The 25,602-nt window shown below is 39.7% G+C and overlaps 1 protein-coding gene across 6 annotated transcripts in view; it reads right to left on the bottom strand.

Annotated features, from left to right (window-relative positions):
• The window catches only part of LOC136867843 (zinc finger protein 383), a 55,066-nt gene extending 30,348 nt beyond the window's left edge, over nt 1-24,718 (bottom strand). Inside the window, exons 1-2 of one of the 6 annotated variants that reach the window (XM_067144734.2) lie at nt 24,509-24,718; nt 242-297 (exon numbers count right to left, since the gene is read on the bottom strand). The gene's annotated coding sequence lies outside the window, so the exon portion shown is untranslated. Of the gene's footprint in view, nt 1-241; nt 298-2,660; nt 3,039-24,494 lie in introns of those variants that run through there. The other 5 variants (XR_011017975.1, XM_067144736.2, XM_067144735.2 and 2 more) reach the window with 5 other exon arrangements.
• Between the last annotated feature and the right edge of the window lie 884 nt (nt 24,719-25,602).

The following is a 25,602-nucleotide window of genomic DNA, read 5'->3' as shown; positions in this document are numbered from 1 at the left end:
AATGTTGTGAATGAAAAGACAATAGGAGACGACTGCAGGTAAGTAGTTTGGTTAGTTTATCACTAAGGCACATTTCCGATAATGAATACAGTGCACTATTTCAGCATGGTTAGTATTTTTACGAATCTTGTTTCCAGATGTCGGAGGAAATGTTCCCAAACTATAGGTGATGATATGAAGAATAGTATTTTCATGACCTTTCACAATATGCCAGACAAAAGCACACAAGATGTATACTTACAGGGTCTCATCAAAGCGGTGCAAGTTGAACAGCGCAGACCTAGGGTAAAAGATGGCCTACAAGAAAACAAACACATTGCAAGTTTTCAATATTTTCTTATGGATGGGGTGTTTAGGACAATGATCTGTCGTCAAGCTTTCTGTAGCTTACACGCTATAGGGACAAAATGAGTGTAATTTGACATGAAGTCTGCTTAGGGGTGAACAACCGATAGTCAAGAGGGGCAGAACACCAGCTGTGAACAAGATTCCTGCAAATGTGACTCAGAGCACTGATGAGCACATTGGATCATTCCCGGTGAAATCTTCGCATTATGCTGGGAAAGAAACGCGATACTTAGATGCCAGATTGGATGTTAAACAAATGCATGAAATGTACTGCACTACACATCCAGAAACTAAAATATGATTTTTACAGGCAGTACTTCCGTGATAATTTTAATTATCGTTTCGGAAGACCGCAAATAGACACGTTCTTTATGTGAAGAGCTTAATGCTAAAATAAAGAGTCCTCACTTAAATGACAATGTTAAATTAACAGCCAAAGCAGAGTTGGAAGTACATCTTCGCCGGAGTCTGAAATTTTACAGTTCCCTACACAGCATGAAGATCTTATGTAATGTGAACGATAGGACATGTGCTTTGGCTTTCGATATCATGCAGAATCTTCCACTCCCTAACATTTCTGTGCAAGATATATTCTATTTGCAGCAACTCTGGGTGAATATTTTCAATGTGCATGATATTAAGACTGACAAATCTGTATTTACCTGTATCATGAAGGAGAAAGGAAAAAGGGTGCAAACGAAGTTTGTTCATTCCTGTCGCATTACTTTGAAAATTATGTACCCAAACATATTAAACTTATTCTCTGATGGCTGTCCAGGTCAGAACAAGAACCACACGATCAGAATGTGCATGGCCTTGACTGCCAACGGGAGATTCCAATCAATTGTCCATAGATTTCCTGAGCCCGGGCATTCGTTTTTGCTGTGCGACAGGAATTTTGGAGTATTCAAAAAGAAGATTAAAAAGGTGATCATATTTACACTCCAATGGAATGCGCAGAGATATTAGCAAATAGTAAGAAAAACATTGAAGTTCATATGGTGAAAACAAAAGAAATACTTAACATCGATAATTGGTGGCCGCTCTTCTTTAAGAAAACTGTACCGTCTGTGCAAACTAAAAATCTGCAGAGAAACCAGAAACAGCAATTCACACCAGCAAGCTTTAAACAGTTTACGTATAAAACAGCAAAAGTAGGGGTAGTTGAAGCAGCAATCTACATCAACTCTCCCGTTAAACATACATTCTTCTTAGGGAAACCAAAACATTTTTCAGGGATAACTATGCCAAACATCAAAGCCTATGATGATAAAATTCCCGTTAATACAAACAAACTTGACGACATAAAAAAGATGGTGAAATATGTTAGCCATGATGCTAGATTCTTCTATGATTAACTATTGGAATGGCCAAGACTGGTGTACTCGACAGAATTGCATAAATAGTTGTCGAGTATGGCATCAAAGTAGTGACAGTGCATTGCATTATACAGTGTTTGTATTGTCATAAACATCATTCAAGACCAAATCTACATTACATAATGTTTCCGAATATCCATTTCAATGATCATTTAATTTATACAGAGCTAAAAGGCATTAAGTCCGAAAATCGTTAATTTCTCAACTGTATATAGCAATTTACTGTCAACGTTTGTCTCAGTGAAGTGTCTTTTCATTATCTATAACATAGAAATCTTCTGATACAAATAGATAAAACAGTTTAAAGAGTGGAATGTTTTTTGCTTCTCCTGAAAAGTTGTAAAAACTGACTTATTACCCTTTAGCTTCAACCGATTCAAGTGATGAATTAGCACAATAAAATACAAAATACATTATTTAAATTATAGTTGAGGAAGAGTTTGGTCTCAATTTAAAATATACTCTGTTTCAACACAGCAAGATAATATTTGTTTGTATTACATGTTATAAACAAACTATCAAATTTTCTACAAGTATGGTCACTCTGCAAATAGCAAAAAAAGAATAACTATAAACAGAACAGAACAGTTAGGCCTATGTTTCGAGGTTACACTCTGCTTTTTGTACTCCAGTCTATTTTAATGTGAATGAAATGCCACAAAGCAAAGCACGTGGCAGCCACATTACAATTTTTGCTTGGTTTCCTGGCCGCTTTACCGCACTGCACTTGCTTTTTCCACGATTCAAGATGGTGGGATACCCTATAGAAACGCACTCCTGGCAACAGGTGTGAGGACACTTCCACATTACATCTTCCTGCGTTAGGACGCAGAGCAGAACAAGATAGAATATCTACCCTAACTATGTACTGTGTGAAGCTGAGCAGGTCTACATTCTCCTCTTTGCCCTTTGAGGTCAAATGGTAAAATTGCCACGCACCTCACGTGAAGAGCTTCAGAAGGAACACAATTAGAAGCCAGTACCTTTGTTGGTTTCGATGCTGATGCAGTTGGTTGGGCTGCCAGTCGTCAGAATAACTTCAAGACATATGTGTTTCTGGACAAGCTGCTTTTTCACCAACATGACTCAATTTTCAATCAATACACCATACTGCATTATGACTTTAACATTTACAATTAGTCTTGTACACACTAGTTCAGCACCTGCCCAAAGCTGAATGCCTGAGAGACTATTTATATCCCCATACGACTTATCACCATCACTATTCCTGTCAGATGATTCTATGTATATATTAGCTTTACGATGTCATCTGATGCCTCCACGATATTAAGGATCTGCTCGATAGTTAATCTGAGAACAATAAATGAAAATATGGATATGTTGTGCTCTGCTAGAGGAAAGCAACTATCAATATACCACAAATGAATTTAAAATATGTAAAATACATGTTTCGTTATTACATTTAACAGCACATTTAAATTTTATTAATACAAGTAACAAAATAATACTCTGTGCAACGGAAATGCCATCCTCTTCACTATATATGGAATTGTATTTCACACCCAGTCACTCTATAAGATGAAAAACTGAGAGTCTCATGTTTTCATGTTGTGCGATAAGTGTTTTTTTTTGTCTTTTTTTTGGAATTTGCTTTACGTCACACCGACACAGATAGGTCTTATGGCGACGATGGTATAGGAAAGAGCTAGGAGTGGGAAGGAAGCGGCCGTGGCCTTAAGGTACAGCCCCAGCATTTGGCTGGTGTGAAATTGGGAAACCACAGAAGACCATCTTCAGGGCTGCCAACAGTGGGGTTCAAACCCACTACCTCCCAGATGCAAGCTCACAGCTGCGCACCCCTAACCGCACGGCTAATAAGTGTCAAACAACAAATTGTAAACAATACACATCAATATTTTTTTCCTGTTTACGAATATAAGATCAACAATAATCAGATATTCATGTCAACAGTGGGCAAATGTGTGTTAAATGCCTTGGGTAGCTCTTTCAGAAACTTACTGATTTCATCTCTTCTTGTTGTAGCTAGCAGACCATCATCCATGTGTGTCAGCACTATCGATTTGTCAGTGGATGAGTTTCGATAAAACAAGTGATCGTAAGATCTGCGGCCGTGAAAGCCATTTTTAGTATTGTATCTCCATGCCGAGAACACATTTTTGAAAACAGAGAATTCACTTCTCCTTTAGCAGGTTAGCAATCCCTATTTGCTAACATGGTGGGACCACGCGGTTGGTCTGCCACTGCTAAGCAGTCTTGGAGGAGCGTGCCAATCCAACTGATGAACCCGAATGGCATGCCTGGGCGAAACTCTGCAAACGTACATGGCCTAACCACCCAAAAGCTGGTTCTATTCCCACAGTGACAACACAAAATTCCTAATGTTTCTACATGTATCTTGATATTAAATCATTACTGTAAGTTTCCAGAAACCTCCATATGCATCAGAAAGTTAGTGGATTATACCCAATTTACGAATATTACAGAGTTTTCTACAACACATATGCATCAGAAAGTTAGTGGATTATACCCAATTTACGAATATTACAGAGTTTTCTACAACACAGATTTGAGGTTGGACGCATTCACAATATGTATTTGAGGCTATACAAATGTGCAATACATATTTACAGTGTATAGTAGTAGTTAGCATTTAATAAAAGATAATTAAAATTTATTAAACACAATAATTGAAGGTTTTACAAGAGTTAGGTTATGTGTAGGATGGCATACATACATCTCCCACTGACTCTCACTCCAAAGGACTACAAAGATCTGCATGCATCAGGTTCTCTACTTGGCTGACATGATATAAAACTGCTATCTTTCCTCCGCACAATCCTCACAGAATTCACTGTCAGCAGCAACAGCAATCCTTTTGACTAAGATATTGGTGAACATGATATTTGTTTTGATGCCCTAATCTTTCAGGGCAGATATGTAAAGCCTGTTCTGAAGCCACATTCACTTCATACAGATGTACGACCACAGGTTCATTAACATGAATCAGCATTTTTAATAAATGCTCATGATGAACATCAAGAGCCGTAATGAACTTCCCTTCAGAAATTCACAAGAAATGTTAGAAGATCTGAGTTGCATTTTCTTATCAAGAATGGATGTTACACAAAAATTCCTTCTAGCATCTGGAACATAAAGGACATTTTTCATCCTATTTGGTAACCATTTGCCATAAACGCTACCATGAATTTTATTGTGCCCTTTCCGACTGCATTCATAGACAATTTGTCACCAATGCATATTTTAAGTGGTTCCATAAAACCAACAATATTAGTATCAATCACTGCAGAGTGTCATATGATCTGTTGTACCTGAATATACATTACAAAGATTTATGTCACATTCTGTATTTACATATTTTGGCAACATAAACATTTTCATTTTTCTCTGAACTGTGTGCTCTGAGTGCCTTACATTGATTAAAAGCCCCGTAATTACATCTAATGTGACTTATCATATTAATAGCATTTGAAATTACTACTTTCTGCTAGTAGTTGTAATGTTACACTAACACATTGACTGTTTGTAACGATGCAAGGGTGGGAAATGGTAGGATTGGACAGGTAGCCATAGCCACTATGGCCATAATCAAGGTACAGCCCCAGAATTTGCCTGGTGAGAACGGAAACCGCAGAAACCCACCTTCAAGGGTGCCGACCGGATATGAACCCACCACCTTCAGAAGCCAATCTCACAGTTACAGGATCCTAACGGTAAGGCCAACTTGCTCTGTTTACTACCTTTAATAATAATGTGATTGGCTTTATGTCCCACTAAATACGTTTACGGAGCGATGAGGTGCTGGAATTTAGTCCCGCAAGAGTTCTTTTACGTGCCAGTAAATCTACCAACACGAGGCTGACGTATTTGAAAACATTCAAATACCACCGAACTGAGCCAGGATCGAACTTGCCAAGTTGCGGTCAGAAGGCCAGCGCCTCAACCGTCTGCGCCACTCAGCCCGGCAGTTTATTATTTTTGATCCTATCTTTGTGACCAAGGTGCTTCCTCTTTGGTTGCTGATATTTTCCTCCAAAACGAGCATAATGCTCACACTTTCTCTGGATGCTCAACCTTGCTGCCATTAATATCGATGTTTCTTCAATCTTCACAACCTGCTTCAATAGATGTTAGAATGGCTACAAGAATTGAGAAAGTTTGTTGCTCTTTTGACCTTGCTCATGAAGCCTGATGTAGAGCCTCGTACTCATCTAGTAACATGTCCAATAATTTAAACATAAGCAGAGCACCATCCTGCTTGACATTTAAATTTTGCTTGTACTGTATGTGTGGTTATTTCTACTGTTCCCAAGCCAGTTTCAACACTTCTGAACAAAACAAAATGAATTCCACAACATATATACAAGCTTTCAAATGTAAGCCAGTTAGAGGAAAGATTTCCTGAAAAATTCATTCTAGCTTTCTTATGCTATGTGATCAAAAGTATCCCGACACCTGGTTGAACATGATGTACAAGTTCGTGGCACCCTCCATCGGTAATGCTGGAATTCAATATGGTGTTGGCCCACCCTTAGCCTCAAGGACAACTTCCACTCTCGCAGGCATACGTTCAATCAGGTGCTGGAAGGTTGCTTGGGGAATGGCAGCCCATTCTTCACTGAGTGCTGCACAGAGGAGAGGTAGCGATGTCAGTCAGTGAGGCCTGGCATAAAGTCGGCGTTCCAAAACATCCCAAAGGTGTTCAATAGGATTCAGGTCGGGACTCTGTGCAGGCTAGTCCATTACAGGGATGTTATTGTCATGTAACCACTCCACCACCATGCGTTATGAACAGGTGCTCGACCGTGTTGAAAGATGCAATCGCCATCCCCGAAGTGCTCTTCAACAGTGGGAAGCAAGAAGGTGCTTTAAACATCAATGTAGGCCTGTGCTGTGATAGTGCCACACAAAACAACAAGGGGTGCAAGCCCCCTCCATGAAAAGCACGACCACACCATAACACCACCGCCTCCGAATTTTACTGTTGGCACTACAAATGTTGGCAGATGACGTTCACCAGGCATTCGCCCTGCCACACCCTGCCATCGGATAACCATATTGTGTACCGTGATTTGTCACTGCACACAACGTTTTTCTACTGTTCAATCGTCCAATGTTTACGCTCCTTACACCAAGTGAGGTGACGTTTGGCAATGACCTGCATGATGTGTGGCTTATGGGCAGCCGCTTGACCATGAAATCCAAGTTTTCTCACCTCCCGCCGAATTGTCATAGTACTTGGAGTTTATCCTGATGCAGTTTGGAATTCCTGTGTGATGGTCTGGAAAGATGCCTGCCTATTACACTTGACGACCCTCTTCAACTGTCGGTGGTCTCTGTCAGTCAACAGACGAGGTCGACCTGTATGCTTTTGTGCTGTACGTGTCCCTTCACATTTCCACTTCACTATCACATCAGAAACAGTGGACCGACGGATGTTTAGGAGTGTGGAAATCTCTCGTACAGACTTCTGACACAAGTGACACCAATCACTTGACCACGTTTGAAGTCCGTGAGTTCCACGGAGTGCCCCATTCTGCTCTCTCACGATGTCTAATGACAACTGAGGCCGCTGGTATAGCGTACCTGGCAGCAGGTGGCAACACAATGCACCTAAGATGAAAAACGTATGTTTTTGAGGGTGTCCGGATATTTTTGATCACATAGTGTATTGATTTGTTGTTGTTGTGCATCTGACAAACTAAATGACAAGAAACACAAGTACATAATGTTCCGCTAATGAAATTATAACTTAAAAATTAGTAATAACTCTAATATTTATATTAATGACTGTAGATAGAAATAAACATGAATCTAAGTTACAGTGACATAATAATAACAATAAAAATTCAACTATGTACATAATTTAACCTTCAGATGACCGAACTCGATAGCTGCAGTTGCTTAAGTGCGGCCAGTATCCAGTAATTGGGACATAGTGGGTTCGAACCCCACTGTCGGCAGCCCTGAGGATGGTTTTCCGTGGTTTCCCATTTTCACACCAGGCAAATGCTGGGGCTGTACCTTAAGGCCACGGCTGCTTCCTTCCCATTCCTAGGCCTTTCCCATCCCATCATCGCCATAAGACCTATCTGTGTCAGCGCGACGTAAAACAAATAGCAAAAATAAAAAAATTAACCTTCAGACTATTAAGTCCAGAGACCAACACCAATGATTGCCAAACATGGTCACGCTAGTCCCCAAGAAGAAATAATATTAGAACAATGAAAACAGTATGGAAGAAAATAATAAATACAGTGCATTTTGGAAATACAGGATATTTAATCAACGAGTTCAGAAACAATTAGAGTTCATTTTCAGTAAGAATGACCTTCTCTAATACCTTTAAGAACATTTTCTTCTCAATTTTATTTCATATATCAAAGATTAAATTGTCTGGATTAGTATGGACTCACATGCGAGCACTCAATTCCGCATAACATCACAAACCCGTACAGCACTCCACAGCAACCGAGTGGTAAGTCCCGGTGTTAATGTGATTATGAACGAGCAGTAGAACACTAGAATTTCATAATACTCTGTTACGGCTTGTTCGTGATAACTAGAGCCCGGATTTCCATGCACTATCAAGTCTCGAAATATGCATGCATTCATGCAACATCAGATGACTATGCATGCACAATCAAGTGGAAAATATGCACTATAAAAATTTAGTTCCACATTGTTATATTTTCACTTCCGTTTGAAACATTGTACAACAACTAATTTCTCCATATTTTCTTCATTTCATTAGTTTATCTGACAGAACATTGCTGAACACGGAAAATGATCTTTCAACGTCACAAGAAGTGACAGGTTCATATTTAAATGAAGACATTTAGGACGAAGTATATCTGAAGTTATCTCTTTTCGAAAATTAACTAAAAAATTTCTTACCTCAATCCATTTAGACACGAGGTCTCTTCGTATACTTTTAACAGGTGGCATGATGCCAACACTTCACAGCATAGTCCAACACTAATTTGCAATTTGAAGCGTGTAAGTGTGCTGCTATCCAACTCCCTTCTTTTCTTAATTATTTTGGCCTGAGACGTGTGAACAGTGAGAGTTCGGAGTTCGGGGTAGATAATTCCAGGAAAAGAAAATAGGATTCAGTGCAAAACCAAGGTTTGTAAGCTGCTATCTCAGAAACGCGGCGTTACAGAAGTATGATTGAAGTTTTGATATCTTCGTCTAACATAGACGAAAAAAGAAATAACATTTAGTAACCCCAAATTTACGGTTAGTTTTTACTGGGATACCATATTTCTAAGGATTAGAGAGGTCGACGGGGGGGCCTTCCCGCTTATGTCAATGTTTATTCAAGCAACAGAAAAGAACGTGCTTGGTTAACTGTATTATATCACCTCTATGCATCTAACTTTAGTTGTGAAGTTATATACCAATAACAATATACAAAGAATACATTTTATTTCTCTCTCAGTAATAAACAAATAATGTGGATGTACGGTCCCAAATTCTGCAAATCCATGTTCAGAAAAAGGCACTATCATGCAAATTAACATAACATATGCATCAAAGTCAGAAGAAAAGTCTTATAATACAATATAAATGCGCTACTAAATCCAAAATCTTCAAAATATGCATTATGCATGAATTTTCTCCCCAAAAGGCCAAAACATGCAAACATGCACGGAAAAAGTACGGTTGTTTGGAATTGTTTAGTCATAAAACGAATATTTGCAAAGTTTCAGAAGTGTAACCAGCATATTTAGGAACATGCATTTGCATGGAAATCCGGGCTCTAGTGATAACACTAAAATCAATTCTGCAGTTAATGTTTTAATGTTTACCTGTCTAATATTACTGGTAATGCCCTCTGTAGATCAGTGGCAGAGTAATGGTCTCTGGATCCCAAGATGCCAGGTTTGAACCCGTTAGGGGTAGTCGGATTTTTGAAGGGTTGGAAAAAAAAAAAAAAAAAAAAAAAAATTCGATACTCCATGTCGTATGATATCAGCGTGTAAAAGCTCTCAGGTGACATATTTGAGGTTCACCCAACAAAATTCATTAACACTCAAGACCTTAGACGCCGAAGAGAGATTCGGCTTATTCTGCCATCTAGTAGGCCTAGAATAAAATGGGTCGAAACTGATGAGCAAGCAGCCAGATGGCGTCAAATTAAAATGCTTGCACACGTTACGTGAGGCCATGTGATTATTATTATTAGCATTATTATTGTTAATACCCTGGCTACTCATTCCTGCCAGCTGGCTGAAGAAAATTTCTGGGGAGAACACTGAAGATAGGTGAACAGTTTGGATGGTGCAAGATGACTTACCAACCCAATGGCAGATTTTTTTTTTTTTTTTTTTTTTTTTTTGCTAGCGGCTTTACGTCGCACCGACACAGATAGGTCTTATGGCGACGATGGGATAGGAAAGGCCTAGGAGTTGGAAGGAAGCGGCCGTGGCCTTAATTAAGGTACAGCCCCAGCATTTGCCTGGTGTGAAAATGGGAAACCACGGAAAACCATCTTCAGGGCTGCCGATAGTGGGATACGAACCCAATGGCAGAAAAAGTAGAAGAACTATCTTCAGCTAGCAGCACTTCAGTGAAGTGGGTTTTTTTTTTTTAAGACTTGCCTTTTGTCATGACGGGACAGGATAGGGCCGTGGCCCGGTGTGAAAACGGGAAACCACGAGTGAAGTGGCTACAAAAAGCATCTGTACTCCAGAGTGGTGGCCTTATTCAACACCTGGTCAAAGATATAAAATTCAATTGCTGTCTTGCAGGTAAAATAGGGGACTGTTAAAGGGTAAGGGAGTTCACTATGACAGAAAAACCCTAGGCAGTAAAGGGCCTATGGCGTTAATGGGCTTTCAAAAAAAAAAAAAAAAAAAAACAGTGTTGAAAAGAATAAAAATACATATATTGTCAACAATTTCTTATACATTTTGAACAAATGACAACTCCTTGCAGCCAAAACTTAACCTAGGGAATAGTACAAGAAATAACACACCCGGACCAGACAAAATAAAAGCAGTGTTCCAAAACTGCGGATTGGAACATTAAATATAGAAGAACTGACTGGGAAAGTGGAAGAGATATTAGATTTGCTCAGATTGGTAGACACAAGATGGAAAGGGGGACGGCAGCAGTGAACTTTGCAATTTACTTTATGTCACACAGACGGAGAGAGGTTTTATGGCGATGATGGGATAGGAAAGGGCTAGGAGGGGGAAGGAAGTGACTGTAGCCTTAATTAAGGTGGGTACAGCAGTGGCATTTGCCTGGCATAATTATTGGAAACCATGGAAAACCATCTTCAGGGTTGCTGACAGTGGGGTTCAAACACTCACAATCTCCTGAATGCAAGCTGATAGCTACGTAACCCAAACCATGCAACCACTTTGCTTGGTCTAGGAGAGAAAAGAGGGAAGGTTTAATGTTATACTCTATTGAAAATGAGGAAGAATGGAAAGGGAATAGTAGTGAGAGATGATTTAAAGGAAGAAGTAAAGAGAATAAGTGAAAGTATTATAAATATTAAAATAGCACTATAGGGAAAGAACTTGGAGATAGTGCAAGCATATGGCCCACAGGCAGGCTGCAGAAGCATCTGAGAGGAAAGAATGGGGAACTGAATGCATATGCTGGCAAAGAAAGGCAAGGATATAAAAATGTGCTTGGAACAGAGGGCAGCCAAAATGACAATGAGAAGTTACCAGATTTCAGCAAAGGGAAAGGCCGTGGTGGTTGTTAAGAAGTACTAGGTAACTATCCTCTCTGAACAAATTAAGTGGAAACAAAAATGAAAAAACGTAATTTTTTATTAAATGGAGGGATTAAAAAATGAATTTGAAAAAAAAGATATTTTATTAAACTAAAAAGAACACTGAAAACTTGAAATTTAGAACCCCTTCAATAATCTACTCTCATACAAAGTGAATGACAATGATGCTTGTTGTTTAAAGGGGCCTAACATCTAGGTCCATCGGCCCCTAATGGTATGAAATGAGACAAAATGTTATGACAATTTGAAAATCCATAATCCTCCACTGACCAGAATTTGAAAACGTGAGGATGAAGAATGAATGGATGGATATGAAGTTAAAACAATCAGTGGATACGACCTGCAATGCCCCACATTCCCAGAAACTACCGTTAAACAATAGTATTACTGACCAAGGGACTGTCTAAAGCACAATAATGAATCAATGATGCCTGTAGTCAAATCGGGTCCAAAATCCAGGTCATCGGCCCCTCATAATGGTACTTATCACTAGGAAAATAGAACCATGCTATTTGTCATGTTGCGGTACTAATCAAAAGCAGCGTAGACTTGTGTTATTCCACACATTATGGTACTACTCACAGGTAATGAAATTCGCACATGTAACACAGATCTATGGTGTTTCACACACTGTGGCGCTATTTACAGGCAACGCAAACCTATGGCTTTCCTCACGTAAGTGGACTAACCACAGGAACACGCACTATCACTATCCTGTGGTGTTCCTCACATACTTGGTACTAAGCATAGGCAAGGCAGAACCATAGTGTCGCTCATCCCATGGTGCTGTAGGTACTGTAAAATGCATCCTGAGCCACACACTGTCACTACTAATCACAAACCTATTTTGTACCTAACATAGTAGTACTATGCGCAAGTAAAAGTGACCTATGGTGTTCCTTATGTGATGGTACTAATTACAAGTAGTCTCATGGTTCTAAGTTGATCATCCCTTGGTCGTCCCTTTTAGTCGCCTCTTACGGCAGGCAGGGTATACCATGCGTATATTCGTCTGCGTCCCCCACCCACAGGGGGTAAAGTGAACGACAAGATCAAAAGTATTCCCGTCACCGGCTAGTATGAGTTCAAGTGTCTCCTGCAGAACAAGGTTCCGTCTTAGGCCAGAGAGATCGGCACACTCTCTGAGGATGTGGACCACCGTGAATTTGGCACCACAGGAACATACTGGGGGGGGGGGGGGTCTTCCCTCTTCAAGAGGTAAGAGTGCGGAAATCTTCTATGACCTATCCTCAGCCTACATAAAACTACAGCTTCTCATTGTGAAGGCCGGAAAGAAGACTGCCACATGGCAGTTGTCTTTTTAATTGCTCTCAGCTTGCTAGAAGTTCAGATAGCTAGGCACTCCGATTCCCAGGACATCAAGATGGTTCGATATAGATGAGAACAAATATCCGTAGCAGGTATGTCCATAGGTGTATGTGGTAAAAATTCTACTTCTTTTGTAGCTGGTGCACAGGTTCATTTCCTGCAATCCCAACGTGGCTTGGGAGCCATGTGAAAGTGATTCTGGTGCCAGTAATACACAACCTGGCTTAAAAGGTCATGAATCTGCCGCACCAGTGGGAGTTGTGGGAAACCGATATCAATAGACTGCAGAGAACTTAAAGAGTTGGTACCTACGAGAAAGTGGTCTTTTTCGTCGCCTAATGCAAACTGCAAAGCTTCTAAGATGGCTAAAAGCCCTGCAGTATACACACTACATACACTGGGAAGTGAGATCTTTGTGCTAATATCATCGGAGACGAAAGACCATCCGACCTTTTCCCTTATCTTGGAATAATTCGTAAAGACATGTAGCGAGGCCAGATACTGCTAAATGAAATCCCGGAAATACCTCCGATGAACAGAGGCGTCCGTGTTTCCCCTGGGTCCACTGGGTAGATCTAGCTGTATATCTGGCTGCGGAAAGAGCCACAGGGTACTTTGCTATGGATCTGCTCAATATCCTCGGACACTCCCCACATTAAAAGCCATACGTCGTTTTCATTTTCAGCTACATCTAACTCATGACATAAGATATCATTTCGAAGCCCAACCGGCTATGAGGCATTCAGTCGGTTTTGGCACCTCAGGTGATACAGGTACTAAAGATGCACTGAAAGCCTGGATGTTGGGGCATTGCACAAATTTTAGCAGCACACGTGAGGAGTATCTGCTCCCGCAAATTTTTTTTTACAGGTGGAACTTCTGATTTGACGAGTAAGCTGGGAATGGGGCTAGTAAGGAATCCTCTGGTAGCCAGCCTAATTCAACTATGCTGAATACTATCTAAAAGTTTCAGCATAGATCTTGATGTTGAACCGTAAGCCACACTACCATACACTAGTCTATTCGGGATATACTCGTGGCTATGTACAACCACAACAGCACCGCACGGTCAGCCCTCAGGAGGTGCTGCTCAGAAACCTAAGCATATTAAGTCTCTTCATGCTAGCAACCTTCACCTGATGGATGTGGGGCTTCCACATTAGTTGCTTATCAAAATGGAGACCCATGAACCTGCAGATGCCTACCATTGATAAGACACTATTTTGCAAGTGCCATCCTTCCAGAGCTGTAATGTACAGCTAACTTGTCTATATACAGAGATGGAACAACACTGCAGGCCCAGCAGTGGCAACTATGCCGTTGATAGTGATTGCAAACAGCATGACACTCAGAAAAGAACCCTGTGGTACTCTATTTTCTTGAACGTAATATTGAGAAAAAGCATTCCCTACTTGCAGTCGAAAGAGTCGAAGGGACATGAAGTTCTCAATAAACATAGGCAAGTTACCCCGAAACCCTCACTGGTGTAGTGTGGAGATCATCCCATACCGCCAGGTAGTGTCGTAAACTTTTTCCCAGGTCAAAAAACACGGGGACAAGGCGTTCCATTGAGCCCATTCATAGTGTGCTCAAATTAATAATATTAAATCTAACTGAAATTATGGATATGGACATTTAAGTCTGGAATACATTGGTTTTAGTGGGCGAGTTTTCAAATGGATTACTATGCTGTTATGACAAGAGAAAGGCCAGCTCATTGTAAGCTAGCCGACAAGGGGATCATACACAAGTCGCCCAGGCACTAAACCACCTTAGACAAACGAAGACACAAGGACACAGGCCAGAGGTGCACCTGAAATCAAGGCATTTTAGAAACAATCTCATAAAATCTCAGCTGCTGCTGAAAAAAGTAAAGAAGCCAAAACATTGACAGAAGGTCTTAAAAAGATGGGATAATGCAGAACACCATATAGAGTAAACGGCGGAGGAAAGAATCGATCCATCCGAGCTTTAAATAAGCCAAGGAAAGGGGAGGATGGTTACAAAGCAGGTGGACAGCTGAATTTATAAATTTTGTGACAAATGTTGAGAGGTCAGATAATGGCGAAGTTACCTGCGGATATTGTTAACCAATCGAAGGCAGCTTCACGAGAACATTCAAGACCTGGTCTGAGTTGTTGGTAGAAGACAACAGAGAAAGTGCCCTTGGCAGGAAATGAAGAGCAATATGTAGACAGTGGACAAGCAACAGGGGCTCACTCGGTCATTTTGCGTGTAATTCGACGATCTAGGTGGTCATGCAGTTCCTAATTCGGACTTGTATTTGAGTGCTGACTCAGATACAGACTCTTACATTCATTTGAAGGTTTCATTGGCAAAGGCTTTGGAGACTTGATTATCAGTTGCCTTAGACTTGTGTTGTTTGTGTGTGTGAAGTTAGACTTATTTATGTCTTGCGCACACAACATGTACAATGTTAAGTGTAAGCACACGTGGACATTTAATTGAGGTTGCAGTAGAAACATTACTTAAGGAGAGTCATGTTCGAGTCTGGTTGACAAACTATGAATCGTTATCACAGAATGTAAAGATCCCAAGTATTTAATATTGATATAGTCAGAGGGTAAATATGTATATTGGAAGGCCGTAAAATGAACATGTTTTTCTCACGTAAAATCTGAGAGAGTAAACAGAATTAGAGGTGTGCTCTTAATTGAAACATTGAGCTAAGTAGAATAGATGACGTGAGTGCCGAGAACCTGGATATATACGGGAACAATATTTGCGCAGAACAGTGCTGGAGGCTCCTGGCGGTACTACCATGATGGGCAACGAAGCACGACCATGAACATTGATGGCGTAAATAGACATTGGTAGTGGTGATTTTTGTTTTAAGAGGAAGTACAACGAGGTAATCATCCTCTCTCAACAAATTAGTGGAAAAGAAATTTAAAATTTAAAAAAATTATTTATTCAACAAAGGAATTTGGAAACGCAGTACAAAATAAAACAAAAAAATTATAGAATTAGGCCAAAAAAATTACTAACAAATCAAAAGGGAATGTGTGTTCCCTCAGTAACAGTACACTTGTAATTTATATACCCCTGATAAGTCTACTGTCGTACACAAAGCAGACGACAAAATCAGCAGTAGTCGCGTCATCGGCTAGTATGCATTCGAGTGTTTCCTGCAGGCCGAGGCTCCGTGTTGGGCCAGAGAGATCGGCAGACTCTGTGAGGACGTGGGCCACGGTGAAGTCGGCACCACAAGAACACACTGGGGTGTCTTCCCTCTTTAGGAGATAAAAGTGCGTAGATCGTAAATGACCTATCCTCAGCCTACACAATACTATCGCCTCTCTGTGAAGGTCGGAAAGACGACCGCCACACGGTAGTTGTCTTCTTAATTGCTCTAAGCTTATTGGGATAAATGGAGGAATCCATGTTCACCTTGAGCCCACTCCATGCAGTGGTTACACGTTGAATCTTTTCTAACAGCTAGGCGAGTATTTCTGCGCCTGCACCAAGCAAGGCCAATTTCCCCTCGACACTGGGATGTATCCTAAAACGTTCTCCGCTCGTGTTACCACAGTGAAAAGTGGAAACAAAAGCTTATAACGCCAGTGCTGAGCTGTTCTGTCCGTTCGTTCTGCCGTGCTCAACAGTGTATTGTTATATTACTGTGTTATTGTTTTCTATTATAATACGATGTGACTTCTCTTGTTAAAGTGTGAATTTATATTTAATTTATATTAGGTAAGAATAGCCTATAGGACTGCACAATGTATTAAACATTAAAATGAATGCTGTCGCTTTCACCTCAAAAATAAGTGATTTGGCAGGTCCGAATGTTCATGTATAATAGATAGCTTTACAAAAGAAAATATTTATAAAATCCTCCTATCAATACAATTCAAGTCATCTGTTAGATGAAGCAAAGTCTATACATGTTTCAGCCTAATCTCAAGGCCATCTTCAGTAGTAAAACAGTGATTACATAATATACAAACAAATTAAAAAACGTAATGATGTGAAGTGACAGTGATCATGATTAGTGAGTTAAAAACACATTGAGGTACAAAGTCCTCTCGTCTAATAGATCTTGCTGACTGTTAAATAAAACACTATGCTGAGGAGTGTAGTGAGACCGTCAATACTACGAATAAAACGTGTAACATCTGTAATGAGAAAAAAGGAATATATGAGTGGACGAAGAACAAGTTAAAAATGATGTACAAAAAGAAAACTCATATGATTTACTTGTAACTAAAAGTTGTCGTCTCGAATGGAGATGACCTTGTCGGTCTCAAGTCACATTGACAACTAAGCCTGTGTGTGGCTTACTGTGTATCTGTGTCGATGTGGTTGGGAGGGGTAATGGAGGGGGAGGGGCAGGGAGGGAGGGACGTTGTGATTCGCGGAAGGAGGGTGTTGATGGAAGGGCGGGTCTTGTTCTAGAATGTCGGTAGTGAAACTCTTTTTTATTAATGAACTGTTCGCAGATGAGCGGGACAAAGGTTTCCAATAAAATATTTTTCTTTTCGTTGATTTCATTTAAGTTATAGACGGGATTGTTATATTGGTCGATATCTATATATATATTCTCTAGTATATTAAGTAAGGGACCTTTCTGTTCGTAATGCAGGATCTTTAAATCTTGATCAATAGATAGCTTAACGAACACGCCATTTTCGTTGAGATCTTTTGAGGAAAAGAAAAACATAATTGAAAAAGGTAGACCGGCACCTTTTCTTAAAAATTTATTCAAGGAATCGAAAAGAACACTAGGCCTACGATATTTTCATAACTCGTGGTACAAAAATCTGGACTGGTTATGTGGTTGTGCAAAAATGAATAAACTGTTAGCCATGTATTCTACTTTCCTCAGAAAATAATGCTTGGAATAAAGACAGTGTGAACAATTTAGATAGTTTCAGAGTTTTAAAGAAACGCCATGAGGTGCCTCAAGCACACATCAACGGTTGCCGATATGGTTCAGTTCGGAAGGTCCAGAATAGAGCTCTGTTTGAGTACAGCTTACAGAAAGAAAATTGATGAGCATAATAAGTTAGTAAAAAATAACAGATATATTGTCAGCACTTTAATAGATACTGTGTGTTTTCTTTCAAAGCAAGGATTATCCTCCAGGGGTCATCGAGAAACTGAAGAATCCGATAACAGAGGTAATTACAGGGAGTTACTAGCATTAATTGCTAAGAAAGATGACGTATTTCGGCACCACTTAGAAACATCTACAGTTTCCTCAGGACTTTCATCTGATATACAAAATGATATTATTGAAGCCATAGCTACTTTTTCGACCAGCGAAATTAAAAACGAGGTTAAGAAAGCAAACTTTATTTCAGTTATTTTAGATGAAAGTACAGACATTTCTAACAGAACACAACTCTCGACTGTATTTAGATATGTTAGTTCCGAAGGCGGAATTCAAGGGAGATTTTTGAGATTCAGTGATTTAAGCAGTGATTGTTCTGCTGTTTCTCTCTCTAAACATCTCTTTGGAGTGTTATAAGAATTTCAGTGTGGTGAAAAGTTAGTACCAGAAACATCTGATGGCGCAACAGTGATGGCAGGACAGCACAGTGGGTTGCAGTAGTTAGACAGGAATAAATACGACCAGACTACATTTGTTCACCGCTACAGTCATAGGCTCAGATAGGTATTACAGCAATCTGTTAACCACATCAAGGAATGCAAAGTATTTTTTCAAACCTTGTCCGGGTTAGCAGTTTTTTTTTTCATCATCCCCTAAAAGGGCCGCTGCTCTTAAAGTAATACAAAGACGATTACCAACAGTAGCGCTTACCCAATGGATATATGCTGGTAGGCTCATTGAAGTTGTCTTCTCTCAATAAAGATCTCCTTTAACTCTTCAGGAAAATGAAAGATAACGCAGACGAATGAGGCGGAACGAGAATTCAAGCTAAGGGTTACTACATGGCCCTGCATTTCTGATTTATATTTACTATTAAATTTCTATGCTGAAGTGCTTCCTCTATCTGATGTTCCAGAAGGAAATATGTGATACTGCCTTCGGCTCCAAAGAGATCCAGCAATTCAAAGCACTTTTGCAAACAACCAGAAATAATTTTGAAACGACGTGATCGAAGTTGCAAGACAATGAAGGGAGGCAAAATTACCCTCGAAAGTGCCAGAGAATTGATTTTATAGGAACTTAAGAAAACATCGAATCTCCGGTTGTATATGGAAATAATTGACATCATATCCGTGCAACTACCAGATAGATTTTCTGATATTAACAAGCTGGAGTTCCTTCAGTTAACTGATATTGACACAGTTTAACCATTTTGCAAAGGAGTTCCCGAACAGTGCCCATCAGTCTATGGAATGCATGAAACTTGAAAAGTCAACTGTCTGTCCTCTACACAAAGCCGGACCTTGTGAAAAATAATGCATACGACTTCTACCAATATTTGCACACCAGTGGTCTTAAAAAAGCATATCCAGGAGCAACGAAATTGATTGACCTCATTCCCACCATCCTGGCAACTAGCGCTTCTGCTGAAAGAAGCTTCTTGGCCTTAAAAAAGATACACGCCCTCCAAAGAAATTCACAAGTACTGGACAGACTCTCCGCACTTTCTTTGATTGCGATTGAGAAGAAATTTCTGAGTGACATAATGAACAGGCCTAATTTCTACGATGCTATGATAGATATTTTTGATGCCACAACATGCCGTAATATCGAGCTGAAGTACAAATGGGAAATACTGAGGTAGGCTAAGCCTTGAAGCTCCGTTAGAAATTAATTTTAAACTTTACATGTTCAATGTATCATGTGCCATTTCATCATTTTCAAATGACGTTTTTTAGTACAAAAGTAATATCAATTATCAAGACTTCCACTTTTATGAAATTACATCTGTACTGCTCATAAAAATGTTGTGGTGCAAGCGACAATATACCCTCAGAAGGAGTGTGATAACACTTTTCAAAACGTCACGCGTCACCAGTGGAAGACATTTCGTCCCTGCCTTCCCGCTATACTTAACATTTCAGGTCTAATCTATTCCTGCTGCTTTAGAATAGAGGTTTTTTTCCTTTTTTTCCTTTTGCTATCTGCTTTACGTTTCACCGACACAGATAGGTCTTATGGCAATGAAGGGACAGGAAAGGGCTAGGTGTGGGAAGGAAGCGGCAGCGGCCTTAATTAAGGTACAGCCCCAGCATTTGCCTGGTGTGAAAATGGGAAACTACGGAAAACCATCTTCAGGGCTGCTGACAGTGGGGTTCGAACCCACCATCTCCCGAATACTGGATACTGGCCGCACTTAAGTGACTGCAGCTATCAAGCTTATTACAATAGAGTTTATTTACCACGTTTTCCACTTCCTCAAGCATAAGTTCACCAACATCATCCCCCCCCCCCCCCTGTGAGCTTCGTTGTTCGTGACATCACCAGGAAGATTTCCTTTTATGTTGAGAAGATTTTCAGAATTTTCCCTCCACCTCTCAAGTGATTCCTCCTGGGATCTATTATGAGTTCACCTGAATTACCCAAAACACTGTTTATTTCCTTTCTCCCTCCCTTCCTAAGATTCTTTATTACTGTCCAGAAAGGTTTCCCTGCTGCTTGACCTAGCCTTTCCAGATTATTACCAAAATCTTCCCACGACTTCTTTCTGAATTCAACAACTATTTGTTTCGCACTTTCTTTCATTTACGTTCAATTCCCTGTCTGCATCAGCCCCTGTTTGGAGCCATTTCTGATAAGCCTTCTGCCTTCTTTTTACCTTTACAAGCTGCTCTCACTTCATCATTTCACCAAGATGTTAGCTTTTTCCATCTTTATACGTAGTTGTTCTTAGGCATTCCCTTGCTTTTTTTTACTACAGCATTCCTGTATGCCACCCATTCTATTTCCATATCCTGAACCTGCTCACAGTCAACTGTTTGGAACTTCCTCACTAATCGTATCCATGTACTTCTGTCTAATTTCTTCGTTCTGGAGATTTTCTACCATTATTCGCTTGCAGACAGATTTCACTTACTCTATCGTAGGCCTAGAGATACTTAGTTCACTACAGATCAATAGTAGGCTGTATCATCGAAAAATCCCTGGAAAATCTATACATTCCTGCCAGATTTCCTGAATTTGAAGTTGGTTAAGATATAGTCTATTATGGATCTGGTACACCTACCTTTCCATGTGTAGCAGTGAATAGCCTTATGCTTGAAGAATGCATTCGTATCTGCTAAACCCATGCTAGCACAGAAGTCCAGCAAACGCTTCCCATTCCTGTTAGCTTCCATATCTTCCCCACATTTACCAGTCACGCTTTCATATCGTTCAGTTCTATTTCCAACTCTCGCATTGATATTGCCCATTAGCACTATCCTATCCTTGCTGTTGACCCTCACTACGATGTCACTCAATTGCTTTATAAAACTTGTTGAGTTCATCCTCATCTGCACCCTCACATGATGAATACAATTAGACAATTCTTGTCCTAATTCCTCCAACTGCCAAATCTACCCACATCATTCGCTCATTTACATAAGTAACAGAAACTATGTTGCGTGCAATAGTATTTCTGATGAACAGCTCTACCCTACACTCTGCCCTTCCCTTTTTTACACCCATCTAGTACACTTTATAATCACCTATCTCTTCCTCGTAATCTCCCCTTAGTACATCCAGATACATCATCTTTGCTGACTCAGCCAGTTCTACTTTCTTTCTTCCATAAGCCCCATTAATATTGATAGCTCCCCATCAAATTCCATTTTGTTCGCCAAGTTGTTTCCAAGGAGCCCCTCGCCTGCCAAATGGGAGTGGGACTCCGTTACTCCCATAGGTCCGAGGCTTGCTTAAAATGTTCTGATCTTGGTAAATTCATGAAGTAGGATGCTACGCTACTTACATACAGTCCAAGTGAGGATATCTCCTCTAACGGGTTAGGGACCGCCGGTGGATTGTATAGTCCTAGCCGCCTGAGCACAAGGAGTGCCGTGACTCAATATGTCCGAGATGCCCACTCCCATTCCATAGCAACTGGTTATCCCGACTCTCAGGACCACTCACTAGGCCACTCAGCCGTTGCCCGTGGTTCGTGAACTAGGCCTACAACATCCATTCATGTGATTGTAGGCCTAGAACGTGACAACAGTCTACAGGATTTTCCATGTCTCTCAAATACCTGTGTACACGAAAAGAATGTGTATGAAATGCAACAAACATATTCAGCAGAATCATTATCCTCCATCTTGCTACCATACAACAATAACTAAATCACGTAAGTGTATGAAGGAGGTCCACTTAAAGGTATAAGTGGGACACTTATGAATTAGCAAACAAATGTTTTCTCATTGAAACTGAAACTACACCAGTCACCAATTCTTCAGGAGACTGTATTATTACAAGCCAAAATCCAGAAGAAAAATGAGACTTGGTTAGACTTTTACAGCACAGATACCATGCTAGACCAAAATTGAATGGAAGCAAACCAGGAACTACACAGTGCTTTAACCAGGTTTCTTCTGACATTACGGATATTCTAAAAAAACTCTTCAGAAGTTAACCTGGTTATGTACGCAGACAACATGGTGTTGGGATCAAGAAATAAGGTGCAACTACAGGAAGCCCTTCGAGAACTAGATATGTGTGTGGAGAAGAACAGTCTACACATAGATGATTGAAAAAAAAAACAGTACAAACGATGTTGAGGAAAGAGGGAAAAGTTTGGGTCAATGACATACTGTTGCTACAGCAGAGACCATTTCAAATTGTAAACAAATTTAAATAACTTGGAGTTACATCGCAGACCTCAGCATCTTCATTCAATTATCATGTGCAGGAGAAAACTATGGCAGCTACTGAGGCAATATGACATGCACAGAACCTTCCAAAGTTATCTTTATGTATAGCAATGGCACTGTTTGAAACTGTCATATCACCTATGGTTACATACGATCTAGGGCCCACGAATGATATGAGAAAAATTAAAAAGTGATCTTGAGAGAATAGAAAAGGTAAAAGCATGCTTCCTAAAATTTGCAAGTTAACAAAGGGTACGCAACACACAATACTAATGACCGTACAAATTATTTCTCAAAATTAATTTTGAACTGGGATGGCAACAGTGGCCTAACATTAGGCGTTTCATTAATCTTGTGCTCGATATTAACAGATGTTTAATTTTCCTATACATACATTTTCAAAGAAAGCTGACATGTTACAAGTTTCTTGTTACAATGTACAAACATACGAGGTTGAAACATGTAAGCTACAATTTAAATTTTCTTGGATGGAAATTAGAATTTCCACTAACAGCTAGTAAAAATGCCTGTTATTCACTTCTTAAAATGTAATATATTTCCATACTTATAAAAGATCTATGCTTGATTTTACATAGTGTTGTAATGCTTAGTGACTTTCCCTGTTCACTGAGTTTCCGAAATTAGTATTTAAAACTTACCGTAAGAAGTCCAGCCTCTAAAAAGCAAGCGAGTTCCATCACTAGTGAAGACATGTATAGTACGCGAACCTTTTCTTGATACCTGAGCTCCCTAGTGCTGAATCGGAACTCGGTATCAAGAATGGGTTCGCGTACTATTATATGTACAATCCAAGTAGAATTACAACTCCACTCCAATAACAAGTAGATATTCAAATATATGATCTAATATTATTCTTGGTAAATATCAATGGATTGTTGTTGATGTTAGCAGATCATTTAAACTCAAGCCGCAGCATTTCCGCTTTACTCATTATATTAGGAATGTTTCTAGCCTATAGCATACTCCACTTAAAATATCATCCTAAATAGAAAAAACAGCTCCCTCACGATAAATCTACGAGCTAGTAAAAGAAACATTTTATACTGAAGACCTGCGCATCAGATTATAATTACAACCAAGTGGTCTATATTCCGAACTTCCAAAAAGAAGGGCGAAGAGGATGCATATAGACCTGGATGTCGAGTGCTATGTTAGAAAGAAAGTAGACAGGAAAATCAAGTTCAAAGACTTGTTACCAGATATGCTATTCACAGTTTTCACCAAAATTTGCCAGTTAAAGACCTATCACCGTGAAATGTGTGAATATTGTGAACGAATATGATGCAGATATCATATCAATGACTGTCCAAGTAGGTTAAAATTGTTATTATTCCTATTGTAAATATTAATTCTGTTTACTTGTATGCCCCTATCGACCTTAATAAATAAATAAATTATTAATTATAAAACTAGATTAGCAGTTGGTTTTCACTATGAAGTTTGTACGCAATAAGGCTAACATGATCCAAGATCTTAATGTATATGTAAATTCTGCTAGAGGTTATGCGAACGTTAACATTTCAGCGTGTGTTCCAGGTCAAAATTATTACTGGAATTTAGCAGAAAACGATTATGTTAAATCCCTAAAATGATGACGATTATGCTGTATGTATTTTTATTTTATTTTTGTCAAAAGAGGGGGAGTAAGGCTGAAACTTAACTGAACCATATATTTAAGTATGCCTACTTGAAGCGATATTGACGAATTCGAATTAAACTCTCAAGGTAACACAATGTCACGTGTATTAATAAATAATGCACACAACAATCTAAACACGAAAACGAGAAAAGGTTAGTAGAGAAAAGGAAATAGTTCCACTTCTTTTCATACCTGCCATATCACGTAAAACCCTCAGGATGTATAGAAATAGTAAGAAATGCTAATAATAAGCACATACATGAAATAGCATACCTACGATGATTGGATCAATTACCAAAATCCTTTCATTCTTATGAATCTATGGTCATACATAACCAATACACCATTCATTTAAAGTTTTCTTCTTCTTTACAGCAACACGGGCACCATTATGTTTTTAAATCCAAGGAAAAGCATCGAAGTCAGGGAGGTTTGAGCTAAGATAGACGCAAGAAATATTTACACAGGCCATCGTGCAGAAACCAACATGGCGACTGCTTGCAAGAGAAAAAAAAAACAATCTGGAGCACGGCACAGCCAACTAGATCTCTAGCTGCACAGGGAGCAAAAGCAACGCATCCAGTCGGTCGTGGCGGTGCCTACGAGACATACAAGGCCAGGACATAGCTACTAATTTGTCGCTGAAAATGTGGACCGACCGTCTTCACGGTTTGTTTCCGTTCTGTTTTTGCCGGACTTTAACATTGTTAATATTAATAAAGAGGAAAAGCACACAATGTGCAAGAAATAAAAACAACAAATAGTTAACAATAGTTATTAGGATAGTCCCGCACTGCAAAACATTTTGAATGAGCACTTCCTTACACTGCATATCATTGCGTGATATCGATCACAGCTTCTGTTGCACAAAGCACAAACACAGGTGACGTCTGGATCGTGATATTTGCTGGTCATGCAGACCTTGAAGTAGAAGCCATGAACGGCGTAGCGTGTCACTAAATGTCTCAGCTCATAGTTCCCTTGTTCCCAATCGTTGTAGATCATAGCGTCTGTAGCGTAGAACTCTGACCATATTTCATTTTTCTTTTTCCAAAGCCTTCCATGAGGCCTTTATATGCAGGAGTTGCTGGCAAAAGTAGCTGTAGTCGTAGTTCCTCCATGAAGAAAGGCTCCCTGGTAGCTGGGGTACTATAAGGTGGAAGTACATAATCTGGAGTGAGGTTACCGGTAGGTTCTTCAATATGTTAAAAGTTGAGTGGCTTACGGTGTGATGAACATGATGTTATAGTTATTCCTGAGTGTATTAAGTCAGTTGTTATAAAGTATGCAAGAAACCAGGGGGTAAATTACATGCCATTTTTATAGATTATTCGAAAGCTTTTGACACCATAAGCAGAACCATACTG

This window comes from Anabrus simplex, chromosome 1 (assembly GCF_040414725.1).
Source record: "Anabrus simplex isolate iqAnaSimp1 chromosome 1, ASM4041472v1, whole genome shotgun sequence".
In the NCBI taxonomy this organism is placed as follows: Eukaryota; Metazoa; Arthropoda; class Insecta; order Orthoptera; family Tettigoniidae; genus Anabrus; species Anabrus simplex.
This window is presented reverse-complemented; position numbering and strand designations above follow the sequence as displayed.